This window comes from Symphalangus syndactylus, chromosome 7 (genome assembly GCF_028878055.3).
Source record: "Symphalangus syndactylus isolate Jambi chromosome 7, NHGRI_mSymSyn1-v2.1_pri, whole genome shotgun sequence".
NCBI classification, from domain to species: Eukaryota; Metazoa; Chordata; class Mammalia; order Primates; family Hylobatidae; genus Symphalangus; species Symphalangus syndactylus.
In genome coordinates this window covers 120,417,605-120,439,200 of record NC_072429.2, presented here as the reverse complement: position 1 = coordinate 120,439,200, position 21,596 = coordinate 120,417,605, and the positions used below count along the sequence as shown (strand labels likewise).

The 21,596-nt window shown below is 41.3% G+C and overlaps 1 protein-coding gene and 1 long non-coding RNA gene across 2 annotated transcripts in view; one reads left to right on the top strand and one right to left on the bottom strand.

Moving 5' to 3' along the window:
- Positions 1-8,335: 8,335 nt before the first annotated feature.
- On the bottom strand, positions 8,336-9,599 carry LOC129486764 (uncharacterized). The gene is made up of 3 exons (XR_010121941.1): positions 9,268-9,599; positions 8,839-8,987; positions 8,336-8,432 (listed from the first exon to the last, which is right to left on the bottom strand). It is a non-coding gene; the product is annotated as an uncharacterized lncRNA (long non-coding RNA).
- Positions 9,600-10,869: 1,270 nt separating this feature from the next.
- HAS2 (hyaluronan synthase 2) overlaps positions 10,870-21,596 on the top strand; it is a 29,084-nt gene continuing 18,357 nt past the window's right edge. Inside the window, exon 1 of the mRNA XM_055287143.2 lies at positions 10,870-11,431. The gene's annotated coding sequence lies outside the window, so the exon portion shown is untranslated. The remainder of the gene's footprint in view (positions 11,432-21,596) is intronic.

Below are 21,596 nucleotides of genomic sequence, written 5' to 3'. Positions count from 1 at the left end.
AGGCATGCGATGAAGCAAGGGTGTGCTGAAAACCAGATGAGAACTCTGTTAATTTCCCTGGGTAAATTACGATAGGGAAGAAAGAAAACAACTATTTCTTTTTTTTTCTTTCGTTTTTTTTTTTTGTGTGTGTGTGAGATGGAGTCGCTCTGTCACCCAGGCTGGAGTGCAGTGACGCGATCTCGGCTCACTGCAAGCTCCGCCTCCCGGGTTCACGCCATTCTCCTGCCTCAGCCTCCCGAGTAACTGAGACTACAGGTGCCCGCCACCACGCCAGGCTAATTTTTTTTTGTTTTGGTATTTTTAGTAGAGACGGAGTTTCACCGTGTTAGCCAGGATGGTCTCGATCTCCTGACCTTGTGATCCACCTGCCTTGGCCTCCCAAAGTGCTGGGATTACAGGCCTGAGCCACCGCGCCTGGCCAAAAACAACTATTTCAAAGAAATATTTTAAACTTGTCTTTTAAGCCTTTTGAACGTGGAGTTTCCTATTATTTAAGTAGACATGGTGAATAACGCGTATAGTAAATTCCTTCTAAACTACATACTTACAGCTGATAATTAGTACTTTAAAGGGATTTTCTTTAGGAATTAAAAATCACGACCGGGCACGGTGGCTCACGCTTGTAATCCCAGCACTTTGGGAGGCCAAGGCTGGCGGATCACGAGGTCAGGCTAACATGGTGAAACCCCGTCTCTACTAAAAAATACAAAAAAGTAGCCGGGCGTGGTGACCGGCGCCTGTAGTCCCAGCTACTCGGGCGGCTGAGGCAGGAGAATGGCGTGAACCCGGGAGGCGGAGCTTGCAGTGAGCCGAGATTGCGCCACTGCATTCCAGCCTGGGTGACAGAGCGAGACTCTGTCTCAAAAAAAAAAAAAAAAAAAAAAAAAATCACATTTGTAGCTTTTAAGCCTTCAAGAAGTCTTGACCAGCTTTTTATATTTTTGAATTCTGAGCATAATCTAGAAGTATACAATAGCAGGAAGCCTACCAGAATAGGAGAAATTGAAAATCTTCATCGTAACCAAGGAGCAAGTTCTTAGGGATGAGTACATGTGTCATCTTTCAACCTAACAGTGTTTTCAACAACACCCATAATTATGCAAACATATCTTGCTTATCAGAGCTTTCAAAGGATAATTTTATTTACTCCCCACAATGAACTTCTAAGATCTTACTACCATGTCTATTTTATATAGAGAGAATATAAATACAGAGAAACTGAGGCTTAGAGAGATTGAGCAATTTTCCCAAGACCATGCAGATAGAAGTGTGAGGGTGCCCCAAATCGGTAGTTCAAGTCTAAAACCCTCAATTTTATACTTGATATTGTCTCACCTGTGACAGAAATCACTGGATTCATGTGCCAGCAGATAACCTATGGATTACATAAGTCTCAGGGTGTTCAAGACAAACATACTGTCACTAAAGAGAAAAAAATTTGGAATTTACAATCCTATTCTGCAAAAATAGGCATTGTTACTTTTTTGTTATCCAATTAGCGTTAAGGACACAAATATACCTTTAAAGAGGTATGTGTAAAAAGCTTAGGAACCTTGTGTTTCCATCTACAACACTCCCCAAAGTACAAGTTCCCAAGCTTCAGAGTTTATATAAGAATGACCTGGGGAAGTTTTTTCAAAGTAGACATATTCCCAGAACCCACTACTATAAATTCTGATGAACTGGGTCTGGGGTTTGGACACAAAATTTATATTTATATGTATTTTTTGAGACAGAGTCTCGCTCTGTCACCCAAGCTGGAGTGCCGTGGCGCAATCTAGGCTCACTGCAAGCTCCGCCTCCCAGGTTCACGCCATTCTCCTGCCTCAGCCTCCCCAGTAGCTGGGACTACAGGCGCCCGCCACCACGCCCAACTAATTTTTTGTATTTTTAGTAGAGACAGTGTTTCACCGTGTTAGCCAGGATGGTCTCGATCTCCTGACCTTGTGATCCGCCTGCCTCGGCCTCCCAAAGTGCTGGGATTACAGGTGTGAGCCACGGCACCCGGCCCCAAAATTTGTATTTTTAACAGCAGCCAACTCATTGCAATGGAGGCCACTCTCAGACCACTTTGAGAAGTACAGCTTTACATTCCTTTTCACCTCTGATTCTTGAAGCCACCTGGCTTTTCAAAACAAACAATTGCTTAATTAGAAGCCTGATGAATTTGGTGTGAACAAATAACAGGTGCTGTTTGCAAGAGATGAGTAAGGAACAAAATCAAATTAGGTCCTGGTTCTCTGCCTACACATAATATATAGTTGGAACCATTGAACACTAAGTTCTCAATCCCACACTGATCTGGATTGAACTTGGAAACCTTAAAATACTAGAAAGAAAATGCTATGAGAGAGAACACAACTATAATTCACAAAAATATAATGTATTTGGTAAGCTTCTCAATTGCTTGCTTTCATCCTCAAGTTACCCTGCTATGGCTTCCATGGTAGGCAGGATGTGACTAATACCTGGAGTTGCACTTCTTAATGGCATTATTAGGACTGCTAGTGACAGTACCAGCCCTGGAATTGGAATAATTGCATTATTAGGACTGATAGCGAGAGTACCAGCCCTGGATTTGCAATTGGAATGATAATTCTACTAACTGGGTCTTGGAGCTAACACCTCTCTTGGATAAAGGTAGGAAGTCTCACTTTACTGAATTGGTTTAGGTCCCCTCCACCCCGACAAGGATTTCAGCCACCTGTGTGTGTGAACAACAGGCTTCTTAATTTGAAAACTTGGAATAGAGTTTGGATTTTCTTATTCTCCTAAAAATATAAAATCAGGTGTCAATACCTGGGAAAAGGGAAATGTAATGGATTCTTGAAATATCTTATATTCCCAGTTTCTTAGCTTTCTCCCAAATGACTAAGATTTCTTTAGTTTGATATTCTAATTGATGCATCAAAAGAAAATTAGTGTAAATCATTAGAAAAAAATTAAAGTTGGCTTAACTTTTTTCTCCCTTTGTCTTCTTTTTAAACTTGTTAAGTACTCTGAAGCTTGGGAACTTCTCCTTTAGGGATGTTGTAGATGAAAATACAAGTTTCCTAAGCTTTTTACTTTCTAATTAACTAGGAAGATTTTGGATTTCTTAGTCTTTCCAAAGACCGCACAATATTTCTATCGGACAAGAGGTTTTTTAATCTGTCCATGAATATGCCTGAGGGATGGCAGTTTGTAATGTCCCCAGAATTGTGAGAAAATTTTCAAATGCATATTTATTAATTTGGGAACAGGGTCACTTTTTATCTCAAATTATCAAAGAAGATTCTTCTACCTAGAAAAGCTTAACAACTACACGCTCTAATAAGAAACAAGTCAGTTTCCAGAAATTAAGCACACCTTTTTGGGGTTTAAAAAAGCTGGAGGCCAGGCGCAGTGGCTCACGCCTGTAATCCCAGCACTTTGGGAGGCCAAGGCAGGCGGATCACCTGAGGTCAAGAGTTCTAGACCAGCCTGGCCAAAATGGTGAACCACCATCTTTACAAAAGTACAAAAAAAAAAAAAAAATTAGCTGGGCATGATGGTGGGTGCCTGTAATCCCAGCTACTTAAGAGGCTAAGGCAGGAGAATCGCTTGAACCTAGGAGGCAGACGTTGCGGTGAGCCGAGATCGCGCCATTGCACTCCAGCCTGAGCAACAAGAGCGAAATTCCATCTCAAAAAATAAATAAATAAATAAATAAAAAGCTGGAAAGCTTGTTAAGCTTTTCAGGAATAAGATAAAATGCCATATGATTTCCAAGGAAGATTATTTCTATAATGTAGATACTTAATCTGTTTCCCCAATTGAGATTATTAGCAATTGCTATGGACACACACACACATTTTAAAATCTTATCTTTAGAGATTACAATTAAGGCCACTAAAATATCAAAGGACGATTAGATTACAAATCTTCCCCTTGAGAAGCACTTTCTGCTATTGTTGATTTGTCCTGTAAATCACAAACTTTTCTTGACAGACGTTGCTAACATTTAAATTAAGGATAGTTTTGTCCTTTTCTACAATCTGGGCCCAGAAAAATGCAACTGATAAACATGTTATTTAGGCTATGTAAGATAACTTTCTGCTCTTAGATCTGAAACACACATGAATCTGGAGATAATTCTTAAGATTTAAATTGTTCAATAATATGAAACTTTGCTCCTACATAATTATTCAGTGATCTAATGTAAAGTTCAAAAATACAGGACTTTCTTTTTCAATAAGTGATCCAGATGGCTATATTTGATGATTTTTTTGTCAATCAGATCACAATTATTGACCTTAAATACTTTTGAATACCTACCTACCATTTAGGGTACAGCTTTAGTCATATAATATTTTAAAGCTAATTTCCTCATCTGTGGAAAGGACTACTGAGAGATGATTATCAAGAGTTTTCTATGACTTTAGGATTTTTGTTCCTTTCATTTTCACTTTGATAATCCTTAAAAAATAACTCAAGTCAGGCGCGGTGGCTCATGCCTGTAATCCCAGCACTTTGGGAGGCCAAGGTGGGCAGATCACCTGAGGTCGGGAGTTCAAGACCAGCCTGACCAACATGGAGAAACCCTGTCTCTACTAAAAAATACAAAATTAGCCAGGTGTAGTGGCACATACCTGTAATCCCAGCTACTCAGGAGGCTGAGGCAGGAGAATTGCTTGCACCCAGGAGGCACAGGTTGCGGTGAGCCGAAATGGAGCCATTGCACTCCAGCCTGGGCAAAAAGAGTGAAACTCCATCTCAAAAAACAAACAAAAAACTCAAATAATATTCAGAGTCTAATTTGAAAGGACCAAAGATTGACAAATTACTACTCTTGATATAGTGAATCTTCAAAAACTACAATATAAATAAAATGATCTTCCTCTACCTATATCAATGAATCAATGAGTATTTTAATCTCTTCCAATCTGTTCATTCCAATTTCTTGAGTGTTTGATAAATGCTTAGATCTCTGTCTCTTCACATTTTAAAATCTAATGACCATCATTAATGCAGCCATTCCATCTTCAAAATTTTCTCTGCATTAATTCTAGAGCCATGGGAGCTCAGCCTTGGAATTAACACTAAAAGGCAAGTAGTCCAATTTCTATGAGATGTTGGAAATCCCTTTGCCTCACACAAACTGGAAATAGAAAACTAAATTTCAGGTTAATTCTTTCCCATCTTTACACAGTCAGACTCTTAAGAAATTCCATCATTTGCGGAGCTGAAATATGATCTGTTTTAATCCCCAGTTGCATACAGACAGTCTTGGGATCATAGGGCATATGCTAAATCTCACATGCGTATCCAAGGCATATAAGTTTCCTAGTGTCTCTTGCGTCCTCTGAATCTTCTGTGTCATACTAAGCATTACTAATTCCTACAGCCATGCATCGTGAAACAGAGTTGCTATCAATATTCCTGTTCTTATTGCTAGATATCTTCTCAATGTGCAAAAGTTTGTCTACATTCTAAAAGTAAAACAATCAGATTTGTACACTACTGCATTTGGTATGCTTAATACAAACCAGTATTTTCTAATGTGGTTTGTAGATATTTGGGGGACCCTGAAGCCCTTTCAGGGCATCAAAATGATTTTAATATTAATTCTAAGGCATTTTAATCTTTCACTTTGTTGACATTTATATTGATGATGCAGAGACAATGATGGGCAAAACTGATAGTGCCTTAGCTGGAAAATAGTGGTAGCAAACTGTACTAACAGTCATTCTCACATGCTTTACCCCCAAGCCGTCACTAGGAAATAAATGGCAAGTTTCATTTAAGAAGATCCTTGATAAAGCAGTAAATTGTTTTGTTTTTGTTTTTGTTTTTTTTGAGATGGATTTCCGTTCTTGTTGCCCAGGCTAGAGTATGATCTTGGCTCATCACAACCTCCGCCTCACAGGTTCAAGCGATTCTCCTGCCTCAGCTTCCCAAATAGCTGGGATTACAGGCATGCGCCACCATGCCCAGCTAATTTTGTATTTTTAGTAGAGATGGGGTTTCTCCATGTTGGTCAGGCTGATCTCGAACTCCCGACCTCAGCCTCCCAAAATGCTGGGATTACAGGTGTGAGCCACTGCGCCCAGCCAATAGTTTTAATTTTATTAAATTTTAATCCTTGAGTATTTGGCTTTTTAACATTCTGTGTGAAGAAATAGGACACAGTAAAGACGTCTGCTGCACACCAAGCTACCCTGGTTATCTAGAGGAAAAGCTTTCTCGTGTGATTGAGTTGCAAGCCTAGCTGGCCACTTTTATCATGGAACATAATTTTTACTTGAAAGAATAATTAACAGACAAATTACTATTATTCAAATGTGGGCATTTGGAAGCCATTTTTTTTAATTGAATGAAGTCAACCTGTCACCACAATGCAAGCAACTGACAGTATTTGTTGCCAACGATAATATGTGAGCTTTCAAGAGAAAATGAGAATTTTGGGGAACTTGTATTTGCCACCATGGGCATGACAGATTCTTTATATTTGAAAACACTGGATAGGATTGGTGGTAATATTAATGATTGTGAGCTTTTGTGTTATCAAAAATGAAATGTGTCAACACTTAGAAAATCTGCATAACTCATTGGACCTGGCCGGGCTCAGTGGCTCACGCCTGTAATTCCAGCACTTTGGGAGGCCGAGGTGGGCAGATCACAAGGTCAGGAGATCGAGACCATCCTGGCTAACATGGTGAAACCCCGTCTCTACTAAAAATACAAAAAAATTAGCAGGGCATGGTGGCGGGTGCCCGTAGTCCCAGCTACTCGGGAGGCTGAGGCAGGAGAATGGCGTGATCCCGGGAGGCGGAGCTTGCAGTGAGCCAAGATCATACCACTACACTCCAGCTCTGGGTGATAGAGTGAGACTCCGTCTCAAAAAAAAAAAAAAAAAAAAAAAAAAAAAAAAAAAAAATAATAATAATAATAATAAAATAAAAATAACTCATTGGACCTGTATTTTTTAGATAATCAATACACAATATTACAAATTCATAAATGGTTATAAAAGATGCATTTAAAGTGTAAGACAGAACAACAGATTTCAATGTATTATCAGAGTACATAAACAGATTTGAATGTATTATCAGAGTACACAAAATTCATTCATACTGAGTACACACTGACAGGCCTTGCTAGGCTTCCTCACTCAGTCAGCTAGCATTAGATTATGCCCTTTTTGTCCTATTCTATTTCTACATGGCTGTCCATTCTTTGTCAAGCATAAAAACAGACAATTTCTTCTGTATCTTTGGGTCTTCATTCTAAAGGCCACTGTGTACACACATTAAATAAATGTATATGCCTTTTATCCTATTAATCTACTTCATGTCAGTGATTTTCAGCAAATTTTCAGAGGGCCAAGCCCTGGGCCAATTCACAACATTGCAGCTTACCAAGTTGTGATGTAGTATACAGGAGGAATATCTAAAAAAGCCTGTGTAAATACTCTTCCATTTCCCAATTATGTATGTGTATGACACCAGATTTTTTTCATATACTTCAATCAAAACAACAATTGAATGGAAAAGCACATAGGAGAATCCAGCTGTCTTCTATCAGATAGACAGCAAAGAGATTTGCAAAAATGGAAAACAATGCCACTTTTCTCACTTTAGGTTTTGAAAAATAGCTATTTTCACAAAATGTTATTAAGTTGGTATGTAACTGCATTTATTATTACTTTAAATGACTTAAGTATTTTAAAACTTTTTAAGTCAGCTTTAATGTCTAATGTGGTAAATATTGATAGATACAACATATAAACTTTTTTTTGAGGTTCTCAATAATTATTAAGAGTATAAAGAGTTTATTTACCAAAAGTTCTAGAACCACATATACAGAGGATTATGAAGGTACTAAATCCTTGTTCTGGACACTTTGTCTCTCAGACATAAAAACATATTTTGTGCTGTGGGATGGAGGTCAGCAACAACATATTGCTAAGTCACAGCTACTGAAGTGAAAACTACCATGTTTTCTCTGTTGCCTTGTACAGGTGAAAACATAACAGGTATGGGTTCCATAAGGTACATTTTAGGATGTCAAAACCTGAAAGGGATGGGTGAAAGGATGTCATCTTCTGATCCAAACAGCTCCTGTAAGATAGAAAGCTAAGGGTGAGTTATCTAATGTTATTCAGTTGGTTGGTGCCATAGCTTATTTGTGAAACTGGATCTTAATGTCTCTTAATTTGGTGCTTGTGAGTCAGTACTCCATGACCGATAGTTGTAATTTTGGCCTGAGACTCAGAAAAGAAGTTGCATTAAATGTGAATGTCTGGGATATATTCATGGGCACTGACTAAGTCAATCTAAAAGAGTGAAGGGGCCAGGCAAAGTGGCTCACACCTATAATCCCAGCACTTTGGAAGGTAGAAGAAGAAGAATTGCTTGAGCCCGGGAGGAGTTTGAGATCAGTCTGGGCAACATAGTGAGACCCCATGTCTATAAAAAATAAAAATAAAAAAGTGAGGGGACAGTAGAAAGCTGAAGTAGGTCAAATAAGAGAACCTAGAATGAAACCATGGTTAATTCTCACCAAGAATAATTTAAGGAAGAGAAGGCCAGGAAAAGAGCGCAGTACTAATATTTTTCTGAATACCCACAATGTTGCAGGCACTGAGCTAAGCTCTTAATATAATTTAACACATTATATCATCAAAACCACTTTGTAGCTATTTTCTCCATTTATCAACCAGGAAATGAAGATCCAGAGAGGTGAAATATGCTTCTAGGATCTCACAAACAGCAAACATCAAAGATAGGATTTGAATGGAAAGTCTCTCTCAAACTTGAAAGTTTGCTTTCAAATAATTTTCACCTCTGGCTTCACATTGTATGAGTCTCTTACCTCTTTCTTTGGGGTGGAGATGGGAGGATGCCAGAAATGTGTAGCTGTATAATCAGCTTTTACATCTATTTGCAGTCAGAGAACATTTTACTTCTGTCTCATGGGTCATGAATTACAAGTCAGAGGCGAGAAACAACAAATGTGTTTTTCTATAATAAAGAAAACCAGTTTAGTAAATGTGCTTCTTGCTTGAACTATTAGCACAGCCAGTTAAATGCTAGTAAGCAATAATAGGTATTCCTGCATTACGTATCATATTCATGAAAGTTTAGAGCTGGGAGGTTAAGTGTCCCCCTGGGGCCTCACAGCGAGACACTTGGCACCCCACAATTTCCACTCTACCTCTAAATCAGTTTAATCCACGTTATATGTCAGAGTACAGAAGTTAGGTTATATATTTAAAATTATAATTTAGCATTTGAAAACTACCGAAAAACTGAATCAGGAAGCTCGAGTCTGATTAAGCGGGATGAAATTGTGCTCTGAAATTTAAGCCAGTCTCTCGAAGAGTTGAACCACCTAAGGCGGAGTTCAAACAAAGGCTGAAGCGTGAAGGTTTGCTGGGGGAAATCAGTGGGTTCCCCTCAGCAGCGTGAAGTCATCAGGCCAAGGTAATGCTTCCCAGAGGTGTAACCGCTGCGTGTGGGGGTGGGAAGGGGGGCGGAAACGCGCAGTACTTTGCAGGTCGGCCCCTGGGGACTGGGATGGCTGACTACCTGGTATTGCAGTAAAACGCTTGACCTCTAATCACATCCCCCAACACTACACCTTGTGCGACGTGGTGAAAGCATCATTTCCAGTTTATTCGATTTTTCCGTTTAGACTTATTCATTACAGCCCATATATGTGATAAGGACTAAGAACCCAGACTTCAAGGTCCTGTCGAGTTCCAAAGAAGTCTACCCCTCAGAAGATCCTTGGAAGGGGAAGAAAGAAAAATCTGTTTTACCCTATAACAATTTCAGCGCAATCTCCCAAGACCAAGTTGGTTAATTTGTAAAGTCACTCTCATTTTTTCCTAAACAGTGCCACCTACTGTGCATCGTAAGTCATCAGCAGGCTTGTTGGCAAGGACCAAAAGAAAGAAAGGAGGCGGCGTGGTAGGGGGAGGAGTAACCAAAAAACGCACTCTACCCAGCCTTGGGGCATTGTGAAAACGACGAGGAAAGGCCATCTCCAAGCAAGACCTATTTTTACTCGTTAACTTTGCAGAAGGCTTGCAAGAAGCGAAAGCCAGTTAAGCCATTTCCTTCAAGATGGCTAAATATAAGTCCTCCAGAAAACAATTTTTATTATTTTATTTTTAATGCGCGCTGTTTGAGTATTTTTACGTTAGGGGACCAGGTTGAGCAAAAACATACATATAATTACTTTTCTATTTTTTCCGCCCACCCACGGCAGAAACCTCTTTATGAGAAAGCTTTGACACTTGACGTCAGCTCAGAAACTTTTGAGTTGGCGGGAAGAAAGGGTTAACGAGTGGTGGACCAGCGCGGTCTTTTTAGAGTCCCAGCAGGCTGTCGAAGGCTCCAGGTACACACACACGCGCACACTTACACACACACACGTGCACACACCCCTCCCAACTGTTCCTCCTCGGGTCGGTTACTTAGCTGAAGGGCACCATTTGGCTTAAAACAAATTACTTAAGCGCAACAGGGAGTTTATCGCTTGGAGGGAACTTGTAACGCGGGAGTTCAGGGAAATCCAAGAGGCGAGGGCTCCCACCTCCGCCGCCAGAGGAGAGTAGGGAATCAGGTGGTGGCCCCCTATGTGTCTTGCATTTCTCTGCACACGTTAGCAATCGTTAATTGAATTCATTGGAGTTTAGAACCGGCCTCTAGCTCAGAGAAGGCTTTGAATGGCCAATTTCTTTCTCTCCCTCTCCCCCTCCCCGCCTCCCGCCCTCCCGCCCGCCCGCGCTCCCAGTTCCCTCCCCTCAGGGTTCCCCAGTCCACACCTCCCTCTCCACTTCCCTCACCCCCCCACTCCCTCCGCCGCCCTATTAAAACACCCACCAGCTCACTTGTTAAGACCCCCTTAAGTTGGAGGAGGCAGAAAGGCAACAACGGCGAGGAAGGAGAAGTCAAGACGTCTGGAAAGAATTACCCAGTCCTGGCTCCAAGCAGCCCATTGAACCAGAGACTTGAAACAGCCCCAGCCAAAGACTTTTCTCCCGATTCTGCGCTTCCTGGGTTCTGCTGAGTCTTCCACAGGCTTTTTTTTTTTTTTTTTTTTTTTAAGACGAAAAAGAGATTTTCTGTTATCGGGGGCAGAAAGACTGAAGCAAAAAGAAAAAAAAAAGAAAAGTTAATTTATTTTTAAAGCATAATTTTTTTAAGAATTAGACTGAAGTGCAAAGGAAACATAAAGAGAATATTAGTGAAATTATTTTTTAAAGTGGGGAAGAATCAAACATTTAAGACTCCCCTAGCCTTTTTAAATGTTGTTTTTAAATTTCTTATTTTTTTTGGCCGGTCGTCTCAAATTCATCTGATCTCTTATTACCTCAATTTTGGAAACTGCCCGCCACCGACCCTCCGGGACCACACAGACAGGCTGAGGACGACTTTATGACCAAGAGCTGAACAAGGTACGTTACACTGGCGCGTTTTGGTGAAGGATGAAAGTCCTCCAATAGGCCAGGGAGAAGGAAGAAATTATCCATATAATTGTTTTAAAAATTTTAAGCCAGTTTCGATAGAAAAGTTGAAAGTTTAAAAATTTCCAACAGACTGAAGATCAGGGAATATTTCAGGTCACTGTCAGGCTTAGCAACATAGCCCTCTTTTCCCATCTCTGCGGCTGTCGCCAGAAATCCGCTGCCTTTCTGGAAACACAGGTAACCTCTCTGCCTGGGGAAGGCTGCACGTCCCCAGATGTACTTTTCCATTTTGCATCTTCCGGAGCAGCAGAGGGGCTCCTGAGTTAGGAAACAAGAATTCCCAATGTAAGGAAAATGCATTCTGCACAGCCGCCCCCACCCCTTCCCTTCTTTTTTTCCCACACACACACACTGTGGGGACAAAAACTGGAATAGCCTAGCGCGTTTTACTTTTAAGTGAGAAAGTCGCTTCTTGCTGGGAATGCAAAGGGTTAAGCAATCTGGGCTTCCAGCTCCGACAAGCTGGGACCCTGGAGAAGGAGGGTCCTTCTCTACCTCCTCGCAGCTACCATCCCCTCTCGGCCACTCCCCCCTTTCCCGGGCCTCCCCTCCTTTGCACTTCCCGCACCCCATTAAAGTGTCAGGCTCGTCAGTCTGGGCTCAGCTCAGCTCCGGAAGCCTTACTCGGGCCAGGGGTCCCTGACGCAGGCGGTGGCACCCGCAGATGGGAGCGGGAGGAGGGCGCGCATCCCTCCTCTGCGCGCCGGGCCAGCCCGCCGGCCGCCCGGGGGCAGGGCGTGCGTGGGGACCGCGCGCTGCGCTTCGGCAGCTGCAACGTCCCCAGAGCCAATTCCGACGTGGCACCGCGCACGCCGGCGCTTCTCTCCTCAGCTGCAGCTGGGGACACTGCCCGGTGGGAGATCTGTGGGCGCCGTCTCGAGCGCCCAGCCGATGAAGGGGGCGAGGGGCCTGCGGGAGCTGGGGTGGAGGTGGGAGGGAAGCCAGAGGCTGGGTTGGGATCGATAATCAACACCTTGGGCGGAATTCGTCACCCCAGTTCCCGCCCAGTGTGAGCCAGGGCTCCGAAATGGGTCCCTGTGAACAGGAGGGCGGGTCTGAAAGGAGGGTCTGTATGAGGGTGAGAACCGGGAGGCGAGAAAGCCTTTTTCCTCTGACCACGGAAACGCAGCCGCGGGGGAACGGCGCTGAAAGGATAATTAAAGCTGCAAAGAGGCGCTGGGAGCACAGGGGCGGTGCCTGGGGAGGAGGGCTTGCACGACCCGGGTCCTATTACACAGTCTTAGGTGCCAGTTTCCCCTAGCGCCTCTCCCTCCGTCCCCCAAACGTCCGCGCTGAGTACTTGGACTCAGGGACACCGCGCGCCTCTGGGGCGAACGAGCTGCAGCAGCCCAGCTATGGGAGGGAACGTGTAGAAGCCCCATCAGCCCCTCCCTGCCCGCTTCCTCACCCTTGGGACCGTTGCTGCCTGTTGGGTCTCAGGAGCAATTGCCCAGAAACGCGACGCTGCTCCAACCCACGTGTCTGGGCTGGGATTGCCTTTGACGTCACACGCAGGGGGGAGGTGTGACGCAATAGATAGGGACGCCCCGATTGGCCACCAAGGGCTTCCCCCAGCTGGAGGCCTGAGTATATATAGACCATCAGCTCAGTGTTAGAGTAAAGAGAAGGAAGTTAGTAGATGGGCTTTGCTGAAGGAGTGAGGCCGCCTGTTAAGAGGGAGACAACTTCACTGCTCATTGTACATTCCAAGGCTTTGGCTCAGATTTCTCACTGCGGTTAAGGCATATATGATAAGTACTTCTGGCGGTATTAAACCAGGTTATTATTTTTTAAAAAGGTTATTTTAAGAATAAAGCTTTTAACAGTCAACACATATTTACATTCACGATGCTAGGTTTAAAATTAAAATATGTATTTCTATAGATCCAAGTCCGTCAACCTCTTTGTAGACACAATTTTAAGTTTTATAGTTCTATGACTTGAATTGAAAAGAACTTTTAAATTCTGAATTTTTATTTCCTTCCAATGTGTGCAAGTTGACTCATTCATTAAATTAGTTTTCACCACATTTTTCTAGAGCTTAATAAGATTACAGTACAGCTGAGGTACTGTATTTTGAGTACCCATCATACTCCACCAAAAGTTTTCCCAATAGTTTGGCGATTCTTTTACATTTTCAATGACAATTTAGCACTTCAAGGTACCTGTTGCATTTATATATTATGTTTTGTATGTGTTTCCAATTCTGGGACAGATAATTCTGATTTTTAAGTGGACATTTCTAGAACAAAATATTGTAACTAAAGTATCATCTCCCCTATTTCTTTTTTCTTAGATATCACCTGAGTCAGGTAAATAGAAAAATATATTGTAGACGTGCTGACAAATGCATATTACCTGAGTTGCTTGTAGTGTACCTGGAGTCGAATCCCTTTATCAAAGAAAGTTACGTAGTTTATAAAAATTCAAGGACTTAACAAATCAGTGACTAGCATTAAATTCTAATGTCACTTTCCACAAAGCAAAGATATTTAGTCAGCTACCTTCCTGGAAATTGGGAATTGTGCAACAAGTGAGTAAGAAACTGTTACTAGAAAGTAAGTTAGTTGGAACCACTCATTTTTGTTAGGTCTGTAGAATATAGCCCCATAGTAGTGAATTTCATAAATACTTTCCCATACATGGTTTCCTTACTAGGTAAGATTTTAAAAAATTTTTTTTTCTTGAATTTTTAAACACTTGTCACTGGTTCATTTATTTCCTATTGTTGGCACTCTGGGGAAAGTCCTTTGTCTATGGATCAAGGTAGACATACCCTTTTTCAAAGTTATATTACACAGTTACTTTCAAAGTCTAAGAACAAGTAGTTTGTTACATTATTAGCTTCCTGGCTCTTGTATGAAGTGTGATCCCTAAGTTAAAGTAATGAGAAGACAGAGTATAACCCCCATGTCTCCTTCTGGGTTCTCCTTTTTATCCATGCAAACCCATGCTGTGTTCCTGTCAATGACAGAGTTGGTGGCGGCTGGTATGCCAACGGAGTGGAGGGACAGTTACCTGTAGAGAAAACTCATTTCCATCACCCCAACTTGGTGTTTTATCCTTCCCCCTCTAGCAGCAATCGGTGTAGAGTATTATCCTACTGCATACAGCTTTAAATTATTTAAGCATATTTTGCTCACGCCTGTAATTCCAGCACTTTGGGAGGCTGAGGGCAGATCACCTGAGGTCAGGAGTTCAAGACCAGCCTGGCCAACATGGTGAAACCCCATCTCTACTAAAAATACAAAAATTAGGCAGCTGTAGTGGTGGCCACCTGTAATCCCAGCTACTCGGGAGGCTGAGGCAGGAGAATTTCTTGAACTTGGTAGGTGGAGGTTGTAGTGAGCCAAGATCTCACCGCTCCACTCCAGCCTGGGGGACAGAGTGAGGCTCTATCTCAAAAAAAAAAAGTCTATTTTGAATGGTCATGTGGAGTTCATATATATATACTGCCTTTCCCACAATCTAGGAGAATGTTACTGATCAGGGTCAATTAAATATAGCAAAGTCACACTGTTAAATATTTTCTTATTTAAGTAAATTTATTAATGAATGCCTCTTAACTGAATACATCTGTACTGCAGATAATTAAAAAATGAGTTAAAAGTGTATTTAATGGAATTTTAAAATAGACAAAATATGATCTGGCCCATAAGAAACAACAGCTATTGTTTATCACATGTCTAGTATGTTTCAGGCACTCAACTAGATGGTTTACATACATATATCTAATCTTAATCTGCAAAGAAAGTTTTATAAGTAAAAGAACTTTGCCTCAGGAAAGTTAAGCAATTCGCTCAAAGTGAATTAATAAGGAGTGTGGATGGAATTTAATTCAATAATTCTTGGAATACAATGCCCTTGAATTGAATTCATGCTAATTTATGCTGCAGCTGCACTAGTCAAGTTTTATGGGAGTTCAAATTGAGAAGTCACATCTGATTGAGAGAGATCAGTAAAGATTTCCTAAAGAGACTTGGCATTTGTGCTACATTTGGCTCTGTAGGTAGGGTTTTGACCTATAGATATAATTCCTAGGAGCCAATGTAGGTACATATAAAACTAAGATTCCATGTCAACTCATTTGGTAATTTTTTTCCCCTACACTGTGAACTAAGTTTAGGATGGTGAAGTTCAGGAACCAGTAGAGCAGTTGGAAGAACACACATCCTAGAAATAATTTGTTAATATAGATGGTGCAAAGGAAAAGAAATCTGAAACCTACAGTTCTGAACCCAGACACCGCTGGGATGACAAGTCCTGTAAAAAAGGCTTGTATACTAACCTTGGAAGCTTGGCTCAAGGGTCTTTGCTAGGATGACTGCAGTGGGACTGGAGAGAAAAAGGCAGACTTAAAAGCCAGAGAGAAAAAGAAGGTCAGAAGGGGAGAAGGGAGGTTGGGAGGGGGAGTTGGGAGGGTTCATGATTTGTGTTCCGGGGGTAATGCGCTGTAATGTGAAGACTGCTGCAGGGAGACTTCATTTGGGTCCTCCTATCTCAAATTTGTACTTACGGACAGTAGCAGAGGGAATACACATCAGGGATGGGTATCAATGTGAATGAGGTCATGAAAGTCTTATTTTACTTTAACCTAGTGGTTGCCAAACTTTGTTATATAGCTGAATTGCTGGAGGAGATTTTAAAACTTGTGAAGACCTGGGCACAGCCCATATCAATGAACTCAAAATGTGGGATCCATAGATCAGTAAATTTTATGGATTTGCAGGTAATTTGCATATACAGCAAAATTTGGGAACCACTACTTTTTAACCTTTTGTTCACCATACCTTCCTAATCCACTCTTAGCCAGCAGATAGCTACCACCTGACCTGAGTATGTCTGCTTAGAAGCAGATTTCTATTATCCTTGCTATTGTCACCAGCCTAGATAAATATTCCCAATTCTAATTATCATGCATATGATTTAAGGCCTATGGCCCCTTCTCCCATACAACATGAGTTTATGCATAAAGACAGCCTATGTTTTAGAACCAGTTCACGCCTTCATTAGAGAAACATTCTTTAAATGTCTCATCATCTTTTGTGCCTTTGTGTGTTTAAATACTTGGCCAAAAGTTGAAAAGACACTGAACTTAGTCTTCAGTGGATTTTCAAATATAACGTGAAGAGACACAAGTGTACTTTACAACTTAAGTTCAAAGATATTAATTGAATTGTCCAAGGACACATGACTTATTCATAGAACCCTCAAGTGGTTTGTCTGAGCCAGGTTGCTAATATGAGGCAGAGTGCAGACTTGAATCCATTTCTTCTGATTCCCAGTCCTCCTATTCTTTTCATCATGCCATAGTTATTACTTGTTAACCCATAAGTAATGGGTTAAATGGAAGGAGAGTCAGGGTTATTAGGTAGTTACTGGCAGGGAACTAACATCACTAAGATCTAATTGTTGATAATTTCTTTTTAAAATATGTACTTAGATTTCTTTTTTAAATCTCACAATCTGTTTTATGAGTCAATATGATTAGCTCCATTTTATAGATGGAGAGTGACAAGTGTTGTATAACCTGCTCGAGGTCATCCAGCCACTAAAAGGAAGAGCCAGTATTCTATCCCAACTCAGTCTGGTTCCAGAGGTCAAATTCCCTGAAATTGATAGTAGATGGCAGAGCTGGGATTTGAACACCAGTATAACTGACTTCAAAATATTTGCTAATCTGGTTAATACTAGATAATTTATTTAGTTGAAGAGACAAGACATACATGCACACATGCTCACAAGTCATTAGAGCCAAAATATAAAGCAGCATATGGATTAATGGACAATAAACACTGTAAGGATACTGGAATTCAAGATGATAAAAGTTGATGCCCCAAACTTGACCCCTGAGCTCATAAGATATCTCAGATTGCAACTTACAATACTTGTAAATGCTCTTGGGGACAATCTGCCTTTTCTATCTTTGCTTTCCAAAGGCCTTCTAGACCTGTTCTGGGACTCCCCATCACCATTGCCTTTAGACATCTGGGTGAAAAATTATGGAGATGGTTTCTTAAAAAAAAAAATGACTATTTGAGGGGTACCCTTAAGGGCTTGGTTCTCTCTAGCACATATTCACTGCCTCTGCAGTAAAGATTGGGGTAGGACCTGTGTCTGTCAGTCTACATTGACTGCCTGAGTCCAAATGGGCTTATTTATTTATTAAAAATGTATTTATTGAGTCCCTGCTATGTGCCAAGCCCTGGTTTTCATGCAAAGACAAACCAAATAATTGAACTACACAAGCCCCCCTGGCCATAGAGTATGTACAGGTATACTCTACGGCCAACGGCCATATATATATGCTACTTAGAAAATCAAGCAGGTTTAGGGGAGAGAGCATGGCAGGGGGCGAAGAGAGGGCAAGGGTGGAGGAGTTGCTTTAGAAGGACAGATAAGCTAAGGCCTCCCAGAAGAGGTATCATCAGACCTAATTGTAGTCTTTCCCAGATGCTGACTCAATAAATTTGAATTCATTTCAGCTTCTCCCAGATCCAAAATGGAAGGACCACCTTATGAAAACTAGGGTAACTCTGGCTGGGCACGGTAGCTCACACCTGTAATCCCAGCACTTTGGGAGGCCAAGGCAGGTGGATCACCTGAGGTCAGGAGTTTGAGACCAGCCTGACCAACATGGAGAAACCCTGTCTCTCATAAAAATACAAAATTATTTGGGCGTGGTGGCGCATGCCTGTAATCCCAGCTATTCGGGAGGCTGAGGCAGGAGAATCACTTGAACCCGGGAGGCGGAGGTTGTGGTGAGCCAAGATCGTGCCATTGCACTCCAACCTGGGCAACAAGAGGGAAATTCCATCTCAAAAAAAAAAAAAAAAAACTAGAGTAACTCCATTGAACTCAATTCTCACTGTTGAACTGGGGCAGTGAGAGTAGATGTTATTCTCCTTTCATCCAACATTTCGCTCTTTGCTTAATATAAAAAGGTCAAGGGAGAGGAAATGGCTTCAAGGTCTAGTGATCTGAGGAGTCCCACTGGGTATATGAGCCAACAGCAAGGCCGTGTATCTGCTCCACAGGTGGAAGAAGTGGGAACACTAGTGCCTTTTTTATGGTAACACAGGATTTTGGCTGTTGGCATTAGGAGCAGAATTGCTATTGCATAGATGGAACCAGGCTCTTCCTTTGAAACAACCACTTTTCATGTCCATGAGCCCAGAATCTCAGTATTGGCTAGCCTTGTGTTTGTACTTGAGTGAGTGCCAATTTCCCATTTTCTATAACAGTAGGGAAACAATTTTCAGGCCGGGTGTGGTGGCTCACGCCTGTAATCCCAGCACTTTGGAAGGCCAAGGCAGGCGGATCACCTGAGGTCAGGAGTTTGAGACCAGCCTGGCCAACATGGTGAAACCCATCTCTACTAAAATACAAAAATTACACAGGCATGGAGGTGCATGCCTGTAGTCCCAGCTACATGGGAGGCTGAGGCAGGAGAATCGATTGAACCCGGGAAGGGGAGGTTGCAGTGATCCGAGACTGCACCACTGCACTCCAGCATGGGAACCTGGGTGACAGAGCGAGACTCCATCTCAAAAAAAAAAAAAAAAAAAAAAAGGTAGGGAAACAATTTTCAAAGTTTGTTTCTAATCTTTCTTTATACGATGACATTTTATTAGCCAGAAACAAAAGAATGCCACCTATTTTGTCATGAGGATTCAAATATATTCAGCAAATTTATTGAGAATAATTATCTGGCATTATGCCACTGTGTGGATCCAACTCCTAGTTTTTTGACTATGACAAGTTAATTAAATACCCAGAGTCTTGGTTTCTTTACTATATGCAGTTATTTGTAACATGAGATTAATAATGTGCTTACCACCCAAAGTCATTAAGAGTAAATAAGATTATGCTTAAAAGAAAAACTTGCCCCACTGCCTGAAACCTAATAAATGATGAATAAATGTTAGCTGCCATTATAATAATCATGAGGAGGAGGAGGAGGAAATTTGCACTCATGCATTCAACAGATATTTACTGAACACCAGCTATAAGCTGGGCAGTGTTTTATGTCCTTGTGACACATTAGTGAAAACAGATTATATATCTCCATTGACTTTGTGGAGATATATATAATGATATACATTATAGTATAGGAAGCTGTTCTTTAACACTTGGTTTGGCCTAATTCTCTGGAGAACACAAGTTAGTAAATATTTGGTATCAATTATTAGGCCAAAGTCTCATACTGGGGGAAAAATATTGAGTTTTTAATTTTAAATATTTAGAGAATATAGATTTCAAAATCATCTTTCTACCTAGTAGTAAGTAGTTATAATTTAGGATTGAACTAACTCTGTTTTCCAATTTAACTATAAAGTCTTATGTCTGACAAGGAGAGTATGCTTATGAAACAGAGTATTTGGATTGGGGATTGTCTCAGAAAGTCTAACATATGGTGCCCATATCAATGCAATTGCCCAGGGGAAATTAAAAAGAAACACGTCCTATGTGTCATTCCCTGAGATCAATGTATTCCCTCAGCAAAGCTGGCTCTAACATGTGCCTTTTGCCTTTTGGCCTGTACCAAGATGCTGTGTGTGCCATACTAGACAGCACTGAGATATCTCGCATAAGTATAAAGGTTCACTTCTAGCCACGTTGCTGTAGTATGCTAGTAACTTTTCCTAAGCTTCAGAAGGACATTCTGTAGAGTCTTATGATGTAAGAGGGTGTTCCCACTTCAGCTGTGGCCAGCAGATGCTATGTCAACACTCTCTATGTCCACGTGTGCTGATAAAAGCAAGGAAAATGTGAATAATGGAAAAGAATGGCAGGCAGTTCTTTTGCTGGCTATGGTGATTTTAAACACAAGCTAAATACACACTTAAGCTTCTCCCTGGCAAAGTGATTTAGTCCCCTTGAAATTTTTCACTCTTGTGAGAATGACTCACGTCTTGGAAATGACAAGTTCCAAGTCTGGTGCTCCCAGCACCTTCAGGCATTGGTTAATGTACCATGTGGGAGTTTTCAGCATCCCCTCAGCTGTGTTAATTAACAAGAGATGCTGTACTTGCCTGCCTTTCACTGAAAACTCAGCATTTCACCATTCCCCAACAGTCTAAACTTTCTACTTGGGTTAAGGTTACATTTATCAGACTCCTACATTACACACTATGGTGTCCCATATAGTTGCTAGAAGTGGAACACCAATTTTCCTTTTGTTATGTTTGCTTTTTCGCTTCCTAGTTAACTGATCATTTAAGCTGCAATGCATTTCTGGTTTTTAAAAACACCTTGATAAACACTGTTCCATTTTGCTCCTCACCACAGCCCTGTGGGGTCTTTGACAAGTTCTGTTATTTCCATTTAACAACAATAAGAAAGTGACGTCCGCAAGCTAGAATCCTGATCTCCAGGGCGCTTTGCATTATTTAAGTTATACTAGTGGAGTACACTAAGCCCCGAATGCATAATGGACAAATAAAAATCCAGAAATTATTTTGTGCTAACATAAGAGTCCTTGGCAGGTATTCCTGTTTGGTGGGTGGCTCCCTTTCATATGGCAATCCAAGGACCAAGCTCCATCTATCCTGGGGCTTTCCAATTCCCTAAAACATTGTTGATATGTGTATCAAGCCTGTGGAAGGGCCAGAGAGATGAGAGGAGGTATATTCTCTTTCTTAAAAGATCTTACCGGAAGTGGCACATCTCAGATTTCCAAAGCCTGGAATGACGTGGCCACACCAAGTCTATGCTCAGGAAGGAAAGGTAACACAGTTGGTAAGAAGCCACACTAAGGTTTCCCAAAAGTACAGTGCAGATCCCCTTAGGATCTTCTCAATGTACAATTGCAGGGAATAGCAGGTGACTGTGTGAATGGTGCCTCTTGGAGCTGAGCAACGTGGTGGCCATGCAGCTGTTAACAGTCTAGAGGATACTGTGTAAACAGTCAGTGTTAAGTTTACGCGTGGATTAGGAAATTATAAAAAGCACATCAAGCAAAAGATTTTGCAAAGGTAATTGCTTAGTCTAAGTTTCTATTTAAAATAAATTTATTTAGCTTTTAAAAATCAATTGAATTAAAAACATTAAGCACTGAATATATGTAAATATGAGCAAAGCCCAAAAATGA